The 15075-nt window shown below is 42.5% G+C and overlaps 1 protein-coding gene across 9 annotated transcripts in view; it reads right to left on the bottom strand.

The window, feature by feature from the left end:
* The window catches only part of Ctps2 (CTP synthase 2), a 62747-nt gene extending 60949 nt beyond the window's left edge, over positions 1-1798 (bottom strand). For 4 of the 9 annotated variants that reach the window (XR_206125.3, XR_002389680.2, XM_004866120.3 and 1 more), the window contains exon 1: positions 1520-1672. The gene's annotated coding sequence lies outside the window, so the exon portion shown is untranslated. The other 5 variants (XM_021245343.2, XM_004866123.3, XM_087193689.1 and 2 more) reach the window with 5 other exon arrangements.
* Positions 1799-15075: the final 13277 nt, after the last annotated feature.

Here is a 15075-nt window from a genome sequence, read left to right as displayed (position 1 = left end):
AGCACATCACATACTTTAGAAAGTCACTTTTGAAAACTATAAGATAATACCAAGAAGACACCTAATCCTCTCGACCTGTTTGAAGCAAACACGTACATTTGGAAGAGGTTTGAAACCTGCAGGAATGGCCAGCGAGGTCCGGCACACCTATGATCCCAGCACTCTCCATGCTGGGGCAGGAAGACTGCTGCAAATTGAGACCACCCTGGTGAGATCCTATCTCAAAAACACAAAAAAGAAAAAGAAAGAGAAAGACTGCTGGAAAAGGCCAGCTCCGGCCAGCTCCAGCTCACTTCCCTCCTTCACATAGCCATTCGGCCCCCTCCCCTGAAGACTAAGTTTGCCATTCAGTCATTTGCTGCCCACGGAACCCAGTGTGTATAAAATCAGACAGTGTAGGCAGTGATGCCTAACGAAGACATTACACAAGCCAGAAGGTCACTTTCATTTTTGTAGTAGCCACATTTAAAAAGCTAAAAGAAACTCAATTTTAACAACCTGGCTCGTGTAACTCAGTGTACGTGCTGTGAGATCAGCCTAAGAATTACCCCTGAGATCTGTGCCCACCACGGTCCTCGGGATCCCAGTGGCTCCCATGTGGGCCCTGCCTGCAAGCCTAGGCCCTGCAGAGTATGGAGGCCCCAGGGGACACGTCGGGGCTGTGCCCACTGAAGAAGCGAAGCCAAGCCCGACGCCACAGAGGACTTGGTGAACAAGCCTCTTTCACGAAGTTCGAGAACAAACAAAACTAAGCTAGGAAGCAATCCAGAAGCGGCCCGATGGGCAGGGAAGGGGCCTGCGGGGACTTTTCGGGTGACGCGATGGTGGTCACATGTGCGTATCACCGCCAAACCCCACCGGCTGCACCCTTAAAACGCGGCACTTTCCTGCGGGGAGACTCAAGTCCGCTCTCCCACAGCCCCGGCCGAGGCGGGATCGAGGGGCTTTGTCTAGCGCGGCGCCGGCGGGCCGGGAAGGGGACAGAAAGAGCCAGTCACCTGCGCCGGTCGCCAGCCTCCCGGACGCCCGCGCGGGGCTGCACTTCCGTCAACGCCACGTCCGGGCTCCGGGGCTGCCGGCGGGGCTAGGACTGTGTGCCGGGGAGCGCGGGCGCCACCGGGGAGGGGACACAGGCGCGCTGCCCCACGCGCGGGGGGCAGGGGCGCGGGGCCCGGGCGGGAGTTACCTGCGCGGCGGCGGCGCCCAGGAGGGTGGCTCTCGTGGGCTCCGCCCCGCCGCCAGCCCTGCGCTCACCTGGCCCGCCGGGGTGGGGGCCGTTGCCTGGAGTCGCCCCTGGGTCCTCGCGGCCGCCGTCCTGGGGCCGGCGAGCGCGCCGAGCCTCCTCGCCCAGCTTCCCTGTCCGCGTCGGCCCCGTCCCGCTGACTCACGCCGGGAACCCGCGCCCGGAGCCCGCCCCTCTGAGGTGATCCGGCGGCCCAGGTCCCCAGGCCCCGCTCGCCCGGCCCTGCGCCTCCCTCTCCCTTCCCTGCCACCCAGGGTTCACCGTACAAAAGCTCACCGGCGCACAGCGACTGTTGCCACTGTTCGTGGAAACGCCACTAGTCACAAGTGTTTGTGCCTCTCCTGGAACGCGGCGGGAACCGCGGCAGCGCGCGAACCCTTCCGCGGGCCCTCAGTCTGGTGGAGAGGCCGCGCCTGCACCGGGCTGCAGCTCCGGGGAGCAGTGCCAACTGTGATTGGGGGACTCACCGAGTGACTTGCTAGAGTGTTTGCAGGATAGGTGGTGCTAGGAAGTTATTCATTCGGGAGACTATGCGGCTCAGGCTGGCCTTGAACTCACTATATAGCCCAAGCTGGCTTCCAACTCAGTGATCCTCCTGCCTCAGCCTCCCGAGTGCTACTACAAGCTGTGTCACCACGCCCGGCTCAGTGCACAGAAATCTTATGATTGGCTCAAGTGATTCCCAAATTAAACTCTCAAGTCTGAGTCTGTATTTTTTTTTCTTTTTTCAGTACTGGGAATTGAATCCCAGGCCTTTACACTGAATTACATCCCCAGCCCTTTTTATTTTTTTAATTAATTTTTGTTTTGGTACCAGGGATCAAACTCAGGACCTTTCACTTGCCAGGCAGGTGTGGTGCCACTGAGCTAAAGCCCCAGCAGCCCTTTTTATTTTATTTTATTTTATTTTATTTATGGGAGGGGCGTATCGGGGATCGAACTCTGGTCCTTGCGCTTGCGCAGCAGGCGGCGAAACCACTGAGCTAAATCCCCGGCCCAGCCCTTTTTATTTTTTGAGATGAGGTATCACTAAATTGGCCAGGCTGAGTTCTACCTTGTCATCTTCCTGCCTCAGCCTCCCAGAGTGGCAGGATTACAGGCCTGGGCTAACCCCCCAATTCACTATCCAGTTTCTTATGCCCTTCTTTCTTTTTGGAGTTTGAGAGCACTGTATTTAGGAGAAAGTTAAGAAACACATTAGAGGGGACATAAAAATAATTAAGATGTACTATATACAGGTACCACCTCCCTGTGATGAATTTAATCATGTATAGCAAACACATAATAATAAAAATTAAAGCCAAGCAGTGGCACACACCTGTGATCCTACCACTTGGGAAGCTGAGGCAGGAGGATTGCCTTGAGTTAGAGGCCAGCCTGGGCTACATAGTGAGTTCTAAACCAGCCTGAACTACATAGCAGGACCCTGTCTCAAAAAACAAACAATAGGGCCAAAGATTTAGCTCAGTGGCTTCCGGTGCCTGCCTCACAAGCCAAGCTCAAGGTCATCTCCGGTACAAAAAAAAAAAAAAAAAAAAACAACAATAGGGCTGGGGATGTAGCTCAGTGGCGCCGCCTGCCTGGCAAGTGCAAGGTCCTGAGTTTGATCCCTGGTACAAAAAAAAATTTTTTTTTAAATTAAAATAATAAATTAAAATAAATGAGAGAATGAATCAGTTAAATGTTTTCCTTTCAGAGATACTGCAGGTTCTAATGCTGCATTTAATCTTTTAGATTTAATTTCTTTTCTGGGTCTGGTAGTTAGTCAATAAATCCTGTGCGTCTGTGTAATATTTTATGTGTAAAAAGTCCTTTGTTACTTTGTGGCCCGGAACTAGGTGCCTATCTGCCTTTTAAATGCCTTGCCATAACTTTGCTGAAATATTAACACATTACTGCATTTTTTTCTTAAACAATAACAAAAAGCAAACATACACATATATAATACTACTGATATAGAGGAAATAAATTTAACTCCCAACCTACTAGATGTCAGATACTCCGAGTTCATGTTCCCAGAGGTCAAAGAATGAATTCTAAGGAACAACAGAAGTTAAGAGTAGGAAAATTAAAAAAAAAAAAAAAAAGAGTAGGAAAATTTATTGGGGAATAGGAATGGGGAATAAGAATGGGAAATAGGAATAGCTCCTGAGAGATAGGAGGGGTCTGGAATGGGTTGCCAACCCGCCCACTTTTCTGAGGAAGTTTTATAGAGCAAAGTCACAAGGGAGGGATGGGTACAGCATCAATCAAATTATAATCAACCAATACAATTACAAGTATAGCCACTTAGCTAATATTGATCCAAGAGTAACAAGGCCACATGGATGACATCAGTAACCTTGGTTGTAACCTATTATCTTAGTCTTCTCTTTAGTTTTAGTAGTCTTAGTCTTAGTGGGTAGGAGATGGCCCACCCCTAAAGAGATGATGGTTTAGTTCTGTGGGAAATCTCGAAAGGGTGGTACCAATATCTGAATCTTCCTTAGGGAAGTATGTAAATTTGGCCATTGTGACTTTAATCTTCTCCAGATGGGTCTCCAGCCAGTTTTTGGTTTTTGTTTTTTTGGTACCTAGGATCGAACTCGGGTCCTTGCGCTTGCGCAGCAATCCAGCCAGTTTTTGATGTATTCTCATCTTCTGCACTGATTCCTCCAAGGGCCTAGCCTTGTCTGACTGCCTATAATATTTTTTTCTTTTTTTGCCACAGAAAGCATTTACCTGTTTATTTCTGTTTCACTTTTTGTATAGAAAATATACTGGAGAGGTTGGACCATTTTTTTTTTTTTTTATACCAGGGATTGAACTTGGGACCTTACACTTGCGAGGCAGGTGGTGGAACCACTGAGCTAAATTCCCAGCCCCTGCCTATAATGTTTCTATCTTAGCGGTCTATGATACTACTACCACAATTTAAAAACTAACAGTTCTAGGTTAGCAATAAAAGTCAGTGGTAGAGTATTGCGTAGGGTGTTCAAGGCCCTGGGTTTGATCTCCAGCATTACCCAAAAATAAAACCCCAATACATCCTGGGTCCACCTGAGGTAGGATAAAAGAAATAAAATTAGGTAGAAAGGAGACAAGAAAATGAAAATTTTTTAAATTGTACTTTAAAGAAAAACTGCAGCTTCAGAACACAAGCCTGGTTTATTTACTTTTTTTTCCTTCTCCCAAACAGCAAACCTGAGTAACTACCTTTCAGCTGCAAACTGGTCTGCCCATCCCCCTTTACAGTGGACCCTTGAGTTACAACTGGCCTGACATACAAACAACTTGAGATAGGACCAGAATTTTAGTTTTAACTTACAAGCAAAGTCTTGCATTACAACTTGAATGCCAGCGCTTGTGCTTCCAGATGGTCTCAGACACAGATTGAACCCCCAAAGAGTTCTGGGAGGAACATTGCAACATCCTTTCCCGTGTGGGGTTCATTGAGAAATCCTGGGCCAGTGCCTCTCTGTATACAGCAGAGAGACTCTGAAGGCTATGTAGAGGAGCCTGAGCCTTCAATTGACCAACTTGAGTTACAACCAGCCCTCAGGAATGAATTGGGTTCATAAATCAAGCGTCCACTGTACTTGCAAATGGACCACTCTGAAGATTTCCCATAGGAATTGCTCACTAAGCATGGGCCATCCTCTCTCACCCTCTAAGATGAAGACTGAGACTAAGACTAAAGATTATTGAATTCCACAGATTTCCACCTCCCAAAAATATGAGACCCCCAGTTTCCGACTGTATGGTGCCTCATTTCTTTGAGCACTCACACACTGCTCTTGCAGACCAAGAGCCTCCTGCCTCTTGCTCGTGCCTCCTATATCTTCCTTTAGTAAATTCTTCTTATTGGGCTGAGGATTTAGCCCAGTGGCGCCCCGCCTGCCTCACAGTGCAAGGTTCTGAGTTCGATCCCTGGTACCAGAAAAAAAAAATTTTTAATAAAATAAAATAAATAAATTCTTCTCATGCCTCTTACTGAGACCTCCTAAAAATTCTTTCTCCAGGACAATAGTCAGCAGACCTGCATACTTAATTTAAATAGGTGGATTCAATTCCTTATTTCAGCATAGTGGACACACCCATGGGTGAATGTTTGAACAAAATGGAGTACTGTACAAGTACATATGTACACTAGAATGCTATCAGATCCTAAAAGGGAAAAAATTGACAATACTACACGAAGAATGAGATTTGAGGGCATTATATTAAGAAGCCAGTCACAAAAAGACAAATACCAGCATTCTGGAGGCTGAGGCAAGAGGATCAACACAAGTTTGAGGCCATCTTGGGCTATATAGTAAGGTCAAGGCCAGCCTGAACCTCATAGCAATACCTTGTTTCAAAAAACTAAAATAAGAGGGCCGGAGATTTAGCTCAATGGCACTGCACCTGCCTTGCAAGCACAAGGTCCTAAGTTCAATCCCTGATACCACACACACACACGCGCGCACACACACACATACAAAAACCTAACATAAGGAAAAATAAAAAATGAAAAAAGAAAACATGAACACTGTCTCAAAAAAGAAAAAGCAAAACAAAAAGACAAATAGTGTATGATTCTGTTTTCAGGTAACTTGCTTCTAAAAAGTAACTTGCCAATGAAACATTACTAGATTTGAGGTTGCTCACCTCTCCTTCCGGAGTTGGATTCCAGGTTCTTCTCATCTTGAACAAAGAATTAGACAAAACAAGAAAAAAGCATTGGCAAAGCTTATTCCAGAAAGTAGAAGTGAAGAGTTGGAGAGAAACTGGCTCTGCAGAGCAAGCTAGGGCAGAGTAAATAGAAAAAGAGGGTATGAGCAAAGATAAAAGTACACACTGCCTCTGGGAAACAGAGCATGGGCTGTCATGGAAAGCTATGATTTCAAAGCCTTCATGTCATTGTTGTGTCCTTTTATGCTGTTCAAATCTCAAGGAAACCCATGAGAACTTCTATGTCTAGGTCTTGAGAGGCGGTGCTTGGATCCCACCCCTCAGGCTGACGTCAGGTCTAGGCCATCCGATTGAAAAGCTGCTGGAGTTCCCCAGAAAAGCCCATTGCAGGGCTTTGGGAACTGTTCTGTGTATGTGTCCTGGATCTTGTAGTCCACAAGTCACACCTACTTCCCCAACCAGCTTTTGCCACACCCTAATCTCCTATCTCAATTCCACTTATATGAAGGGATCCACAGTAGTGAGGCCCATAGAGACAGAAAGAAGAACAGTGCTTGCCAGGGGCCAAGGTAGAGGGAAGGGGGCTGTGTTGTCTATTAAGTAAAGTCTGTGCTTTGTAAGATGAAAAGCATTCTGGAGATTGGTTGCAACAAACTGAATGTATTTCACATTATTGAATTATATACTTAAAGTCAGGAACTTCTGGGAAGATGGTGGAGTGGTGAGCAACAGAGAAAGGGCCTCTCCAACACTGGGTGTCCTGACACTAAAATGTAGCAGTGTGAAGAGGAGAAGAAGGAGGGAAGTGGGCCGGGCATTTAGCTCAGTGTCACTGTGCCTTCCTTGCAAGTGAAAGGTCCTGAGTTTGATCCCTGGTACCACAAAAAAAAAGAGAGAGAGAGGAGGGAAGTGGGTCCCCAGGATCCAGGAAGGATCTGAAGTGAGAATTGAACCCCACAGGGAGAGCAAAGAGAGAGATTTCAAAGAATAGGAGGGAGGTGGCAGGCGATATTTTCTCCCTGAACCCAGACTCACTGCGGGGGAAGGGCAGGTCGAGCCACCAGATGAACAGTGGCTGCTGGTAATGCCAGAGGCTTCCACAGAGAAATACACCAGTGGAACAGAGCAGTGGACACAGCAGATTGCAATGGCTGGTGAGTTATTTGGATTCAGACATTCCCCTGGAGAGGGTGATTGATCAGTAGCCATCTTGGAGAGGGCCCAACTGAGCACAAAACTGAGAACAGTTGTGGGCTGGCTCCATCTAGTGGTTCCCAGGCTCAAGGTGAGGCTTCCAAGTTCAAGTAAGAAGTCAGGGATATGCGTTCAAGTGAGCAGAAAGCCAAGTTCTAGCCGACAGGGATCCAAGTTCAAGGCAGCTCAAGGCACACTGACTGTTGCAGGCTCAACAAATCCGATTCCAGCCTCAGATCCAGAAACCAGCCTGAACTAAAGGTGGAACTAAAGGTGCAGTTGCCAGGTGTGGTGGCTCATGCCTATAATCCCAGCACTTGGGATGCTGCAGCAGGAAGATCCTTGCAAGTTTGAGACCAGCCTGGGCTACACAGTGAGTTCAAGGCCAGCCTGGACTACATAATAAGACCCTGTCTAAAAAATATATAAATAAAGGTTTAGGCTTGCTGAGATTATGCACTACCCCTCAGTAAATCTATGACTGTCTTGTTGGGATTAATCAACTCAGATAGGAACTCTATCTGCCCACATTGTCTACCAGTAATAGCAAAGACGTGCCATGAATTGTACATTTTTTTTCCTCTTTTCTGGTTTTTGTTTTTGTTTTGTTTTTTCCTGATTATTTATTCTTGGGATTTTTTTTTTCATTTGTTTATTTGTTTTGTTTTTGACACAGGATCTCACTTTGTAGTTGAAGCTGGCCTTGAGCTCACTATATAGCCCAGACTGGCCTCAAACTCACAGCAATCCACCTGCCTTAGCCTCCCCAGTGCTAGGATTATAGACACCCATGATCACATCTGGCTGCTTCTTTTTATATGAGTGTGAACACAGTTTCTAGTTTTGTTGTTGTTATTGTTGTTGCTGTTCTGTTCTGTTCTCTTCTTGTTTTTATTTCTTCCTTCTCACTATCCCTCCTGTCTTCTTCACCAGTTTTGCAAAGTTTGTGTAATCTTCCTTTGTCTTCCTGCCTTGCTACTAGTCTCTTTCTCTTCTTCTATTTCTCTATATCCCCACCCCCAATCCCTTTTAAATTTTCTACCCCGAGGATAAAATCACCATATTGAGGGCTTATTTACTGCATATAATTTTCTGGTTCATTTTAGATTTCATTATATAACCACAAATCTAGTTCATACACTTAAATGTGGCAAATACTACTTACCACAGTTTGTCATTTTTTAGGCTGTTTCATGCTATTGTTATTGTTGATTGTACTACTTCAGCTAAGGTGACATGATTGTACAAATCAGTTGTTCCTCCTGGTATACCAAGACTGAGATTGTCTAAAGGTCATAAACAATACTATAGGCCAGTGCCAAAGAACCAGGGGCTAGGCCAATTAGGCAGCAACTTTTCATCCTCAGTAAATTGAAGAGGTAGGATCTTGCAGCAGGCTCAAAACTCCAAGACTAGCTATACCTGGAAGACACCTCTGAGAAGTATTCATTTCCTAAGGGTTCTAAATACTAGCAATAAAGCTACTCACCATAAGTAATTTACAATCATCAACCCAGAAATAAAACTAAAAAAAAAAAATAGAAAATGTGAAGACACTTAAACAATATGCAACCTCAGAATTTCAGCTCACCAAAAGCAAAGTCAGGGGGTAAGGAGGTGGAACAATCTGAAAGTCACCCACTTGGACCCTCTGAAGTGGTAACAGCAGAATTGCCAAAGCAAATGAATGAGGCCCTGGAAAAAAAAATCAAAACAAATAATTTCTCAGATAACTACAGAGGTGGTGGCCAGGCATGTGGTGCAGGCCTGTAATCTCAGAACCCGGCTGAAGCAGGAGGATCCCCGAAAATTCAAGGCCATCCTAGGCTACATGGTGAGCTCAAGGCCAGCCTGCATTACAAAGCAAAACCCTCTCTCAAAACAAACAAAAACAAAAACAAAAAAATACAAACAAACTACATAGATGATGACCATAGAGAAAGATATGGTTAGTGACTCTAGAGCAGATACAGGTTAAAAAAAAAAAAAGAGGAGCTCAGGAAAATGATGGAAACCCTTAATGCTCAGCATAGGAAAGATATGGGATTCATGAAACAGATTCATACAGATATCCTGGAGATTAAAAATTCCATTGAAAGTATATGCAGCAGGATGATCCCATGTGAGGACAGAATATCAGATATAGAAAATGGGATTATGGTTAGCAATCATGAAAAGAAAGATTTCTTAAAAATAGCAGGGGATATGTGCACCCATGTTCATAGCAGCACAGTTTCTAATAGCTAAAACTTGGAAGCAGACCAATTGCTCATCAACTGGAGACTGGATAAAGAAAATGTAGTTTTTTTTATAAAATGGAGTACTACTCAGACATAAAAAATGAGAAATTAGAGACATTTATAGCTAAGTGGATGCACATTGAGGTGATACTCTTAAGTGAAATAAATAGGACACATGTATAAACAGCAAATAGTTTCTCTAGTATGAGAAACTGAAAGTGTAAATAAGGACTAAAAAGTAATAGATAATGTGAAATAGGAAGAAAAGGGGCAAAGGGGAAGTAGGAATGGTAGGGGAAAGGAAAGAAGGAAATGGAATTAATATGAGAAAGTGAAAAAATGGAATCAAAGTCTTTGTAAATAGGGAGGGGTGGAGGGGTTGAAGGGAGGGCAGGGGAATGGGGAAAAAAATAAGAACTAAGAGAGATTATGTAAAGGTGCAAATTTCCAATGATGAATGTCATTATATTGTATACCTAAAATGTACCAATAAAATTAATTTTAAAAAATAGCAAGGGATCATGAAAAATCAATGCAGCAGCTGCTGGATGATGCAAAGAACAAAAACATAAGATTGATTGGCGTCAAAGAAAAAGCAGGAGGGCCGGGGATTTAGCTCAGTGGTTCCACCGCCTGCCTCACAAGTGCAAGGTCCCAAGTTCGATCCTGGTACCGCAAAAAAAAAAAAAAAAGTGAGGCATATGGAACTCTAAGTAACCATGATCAAAAAAAAAAAATTCACCAAGGCATATAATAGTCAAGAGTCCAGAAATCCCAACACAAAAACAGAATATTAAAAGCTGTTAGAGAAAAGAAACATATCACCTATAAAGGAAAGCCCACAGCAGACTTCTCAAAACAAATCCTCAGGTAAAGGAGAGCTTGAAGTGAAATATTTCAAGCCCTAAAAGAAAACAACCTCCAGCCAGTCATAGTGGTGCATGCCTGTAATCCCAGCACTTGGGAGGCCAAGGCAGGAGGATTGCCATAAATTCCAGGCCAGCCTGAACTAATAGAGAGAACCTGTCTCAAAAAATCAAAAAAAAAAAAACAACAACAAAAGAAAGAAAACAACCTCCAACTCAGATTAATGTGCACTGCAAAACTATCTTTCAAAATTGATGGAGAGGAGGGCTGGGGATTTAGCTCAGTGGTTTCATCGCCTGCTGCGCAAGCGCAAGGACCCGAGTTCGATCCCTGGTACCAAAAAAAAAAAAAAGAAAGAATGGAGAGGAGCTGTGCCTGGTGGTACACGTCTGTAATCCCAGCACTCAGAAGGCTGAGGCAGGAGGATCATCATGAGTTCAAGGCCAGCCTGAACCATATAACATGACCCTGTCTTAAAAAATAAACAAACAGAACCGGGGATTTAGCTCAGTGGTTTCACCACCTGCTGTGCAAGCGCAAGTACCTGAGTTGGATCCCCGGTACCAAAAGTAAAAAAACAAAAAACAAAACAAACAAACAAAATTGATGGAGAAATAAGCTACTTTCCTGACAAAGAACACCTGAAGAAATTCATGATCACCAAACCAGCACTCCAGAGTGCTCTGAAGGACATTCCAGAAAGAGATAACAAGGATTACAACTCCATGAACCCCAACAGAATGAATCCACCAAGCAAGGCAAAAAATTAAACGGAGGAGAAAATAAAGCAGCCAATAACAGGAAAATAACATGATGGGGATAAGGCAAAACATATCAGATATTATCATCAGTGTTAAGGGTCTCAATTTTTCAATCAAAAGAAACAGACTGGCAGAATGCATCAAGAAGGAAGATCCAACAATATGCTGCATACAATAAGCACATTTAATTCAAAAAGAAATTCACAGGGCCAGGGATTTAGCTCAGTGGTTCCACCGCCTGCCTTGCAAGTGAAAGGTCCTGAGTTTGATCCCCAGTATCAAAAATAAATTCATAGACTGAAAGTCAAAGGATGGAAAACAATACTCCATGTGACAGGAACTCAGAAAAAAAGCAAGAGTAGTTATCCTATTTGTAGATAAAGTGGATTTCAAGGCAAGACTGATTAAGAGAGACAAAGAAGGGCACTACATCCTTGTAAAGGGAACAATCCAAGAGGAAGCAATAACAATCATAAATATATATGCACCAAATACCAGTGCACCTAACTATGTAAAACAAATATTAACAGACATGAAAAACCAAATAAACACTAATACAATTGTAATGGAGGACCACAATATCACACTGTCACAAATAGACAGATCAACTAGACATAAAAATCAACAAAGAAATATCAGACCTGAACCAAACCTGTGAACAAATGGATATAGTACATGTCTACAGAGTATTCCACCCCACAACATCAGAATACAGTTTCTTCTCAGCTGCACAGGGGACGTTCTCCAAAATAGACCACATACTAGCTCATAGAACATGCTTAAGTAAATGAAAAAGAATTGAAATTATCCCATGCATATTATCAGACCATAGTGCAATGAAACTGGAAATCAATGGTAAGAGAAACTACAAGAATTTCATAAACATGTGGAAATTATGAATCTTTTTTTTTTTTTTTGGTACTGGGGATCGAACTTGGGAACTTGCGCTTGAGCAGCAGGTGGCGAAACCATTGAGCTAAATCCCCGGCCCAACACGTGGAAATTAAATAACACCCTACTGAACAACCAAGGGGTCACAGATGAAATTAAAGAAAAAATTAGACAGTTTCTACAATTTAATGATAATGCCAATACAACATACCAGAACTTATGGGATGCAGTGAAAGCAGTCCTACAAAGGACATTTATAGTAGTGAATTCCCATATCAGAAAAACTGAGCGAATTCAAATAAATAACCTAATGTTGAACCTCAAGCTTCTAGAAAAAGAAGAGCAGATCAAGGCCAAAGCTCACGCAAGGGAGGAAATTATAAAAATCAGAGGAGAAATTAATGCAATGGAGACTAAGAAAACAATACAAATAATCAATGTTTCAAAGGGTTGGTTTTTTGAAAGATTAAATAAAATTGACAAATCCTTAGCCAATCTTCTCGAAAAAAGGAAAGAAAAGACTAAATTCCATGCAATTAGGAATGAAAAGGATAAAATCACAACAGATCCTGCAGAAATCCAGAAGATCATCAATTCCTACTTCAAGAACCTGTATTCTAATAAGATGGAAAACATAGAAGAAATAGATTCCTAGATACATATGAATTCCCAAAGCTGAGCCAAGAAGATACAAAAATTCTAAATAAACTAATATCAGTCAATGAAATTAAAGATGTAATTAAAAACCTACTAGAGGGCAGGGATTTAGCTCAGTGGTTCAGCTGCCTGCCTCGCAAGCGGAAGGTCCCGAGTTTGATCCCCAGTACAAAAAAAAAAACCTACTAGAAAGAAAAGCCCAGGCCCTGATGGATTCACTGCTGAATTCTATGAGAAATTTAGAGAAGACGTAATGCCGCTGATTCTCAAATTCTTTAATGAAATCGAAAGGGAGGCAATACTCCCAAATTCATTCCTAAAAGCAAGCATTACCCTGATACCAAAAACGAGAGAAGGATCCCACCAAAACAGACAACTATAGGCCAATCTCCCTAATGAACACAGACGCAAAAATCCTCAATAAGATACTGGCAAACAGAATGCAACAAATCATGAAGAAAATCGTACACCATGACCAATTAGGATTCATCGCAGGGATGCAGGGATGGTTCAACATACACAAATCAATAAATGTAATACACTATATTAACAGAGTCAAGGACAAAAACCATATGATCATCTCAATAAATGCAGAAAAAGTGTTGGATGAAGTCCAACGTCCATTCATGATAAAAACTCTACAGAAAATTAGAATAGATGGTCTTTATTGCAATCTGATAAAAGCTATCTATAACAAACCAACAACCACCATTATATTAAATGGTCAAAAACTTAAAGCCTTCACTCTAAAATCAGGAACAAGACAAGGATATCCACTGTTACCATTCTTGTTCAATATAGCTTTGGAAACATTAGCCAGAGCAATTAGACAAGAGAAAGAAATAAAAGGAATAAGGATAGGAAAGGAAGAAGTTAAACTGTCATTATTTGCAGATGACATGATATGCTACATAGAAGACCCCAAGAACTCCACCAAAAGACTTCTAGATTTAATAACTAAATTCAGTAGCGTAGCTGGATACAAAGTCAACACTCAAAAATCAATAGCATTTCTGAACACAAATAAACTGAGAGAGAAATTAGAGAAACAATCCCTTTCACAATAGCATCCAAAAAAAAAAAGAAATACCTAGGAATCAATCTAATGAAGGAAGTAAAAGACCTCTACATTGAAAAACTACAGTACTCAGAAAAAGGAGATCAAAGAGAATATCAGAGCCGGGGATTTAGCTCAGTGGTTCTGCCGCCTGCCTTGAAAGTGCAAGGTCCTGAGTTCAATCCCCGGTACCAAAAGAAAAAAAAAAAGAGGATATCAAAGAAAACATAAAGAGGGCTGGGGATTTAGCTCAGTGGCTTCACTGCCTGCTGCGCAAGCGCAAGGATTCAAGTTTGATCCCCGGTACCAAAAAAACCATAAAGATATCCTTTGCTTTTGGGTAGGAAGAACCATACTTCCAAAATTGTTATACTGATTCAATGCAATCTCACAGAATTAGAGAAAACAATCCTAAAATTCATTTGGAACCAGAAGAGACCTAGAATAGCAAAAGTAATTCTGGGCAACAAAGGCAAAGCAGGGTCCATCACAATCCCTGACTTGAAACTATACTACAAAGCTACTGTGATTAAAACAGCATGGTACTGGCAAAAAAACAGACCCAAGGACCAGTGGAACAGATTAGAAGATGCAGAAACAACTCCAGACATATTCAGCCACTTCATCTTTGCCAAAGGAGCCAAATACTCTCACTGGAGGAAAGATAGCCTCTTTAATACATGGTGCTGGAAAATCTGGGTTTCCACATGCCAAAGACTGAAATTAGACCCACATCTTTCACCATGCACTAACCTAAAATCAAAATGGATCAGAGCCAGGGATTTAGCTCAGTGGCACCACACCTGCCTCGCAAGTGCAAAGTCCTGAGTTCAATCCCCAGTACCAAAAGAAAAAAATGAAATGGATCAAATATCTAAATATTAAAACAGAACACTAAACCTACTGGAAGAGAGAATAGGTAGAATTCTCAAAGACATTGGTGTAGGCAAAGACTTTATGAACAAAACCCTGATCACACGGGAACTATCATAAAGAATCAACAATTGGGGGCTGGGGATTTAGCTCAGTGGTTCTGCCACCTGCCTCGCAAGCACAAGGTCCTGAGTTTGATCCCCGGTACATGTCTGATTGACAAGTGCAATGACCTAAGTTCAATCCCTGGTACCAGAAAAAAAAAAAAGAATCAACAACTGGGATCTCATCTTATTAAAAAGCTTTTGCACAGCAAAAGGAACCACCAAAAGTGTGAAGAGACAACCCACAGTGTGGAAAATAATTTTTGTCAGCTGACCCTCAGACAAAGGACATTTATATCTAAAATATATAAAGAACTCAAAATAGTCAGACCCCCCCCCCAATTTAATCACCCAATCCAAAAATGGGCATTTGAATAAACAGACATTTCTCAGATGAAGAAGTAGAAACAGCAAATAAACATATGAAAAAAATGTTCACGAGAGAGATTATGTAAAGCTGCAAATTTCCAATGATGAATGTCATTATATTGTATACCTAAAATGTACCAATAAAATTAATTAAAAAAAGAAGAAA

Source organism: Heterocephalus glaber, unplaced genomic scaffold, assembly GCF_053883595.1.
Source record: "Heterocephalus glaber isolate CG9 unplaced genomic scaffold, H.glaber_assembly_v1.0 deba00001594, whole genome shotgun sequence".
NCBI classification, from domain to species: Eukaryota; Metazoa; Chordata; class Mammalia; order Rodentia; family Bathyergidae; genus Heterocephalus; species Heterocephalus glaber.
The sequence above is the reverse complement of the archived record's forward strand: the minus strand, read 5'-3'. Positions and strand labels throughout refer to the sequence as shown.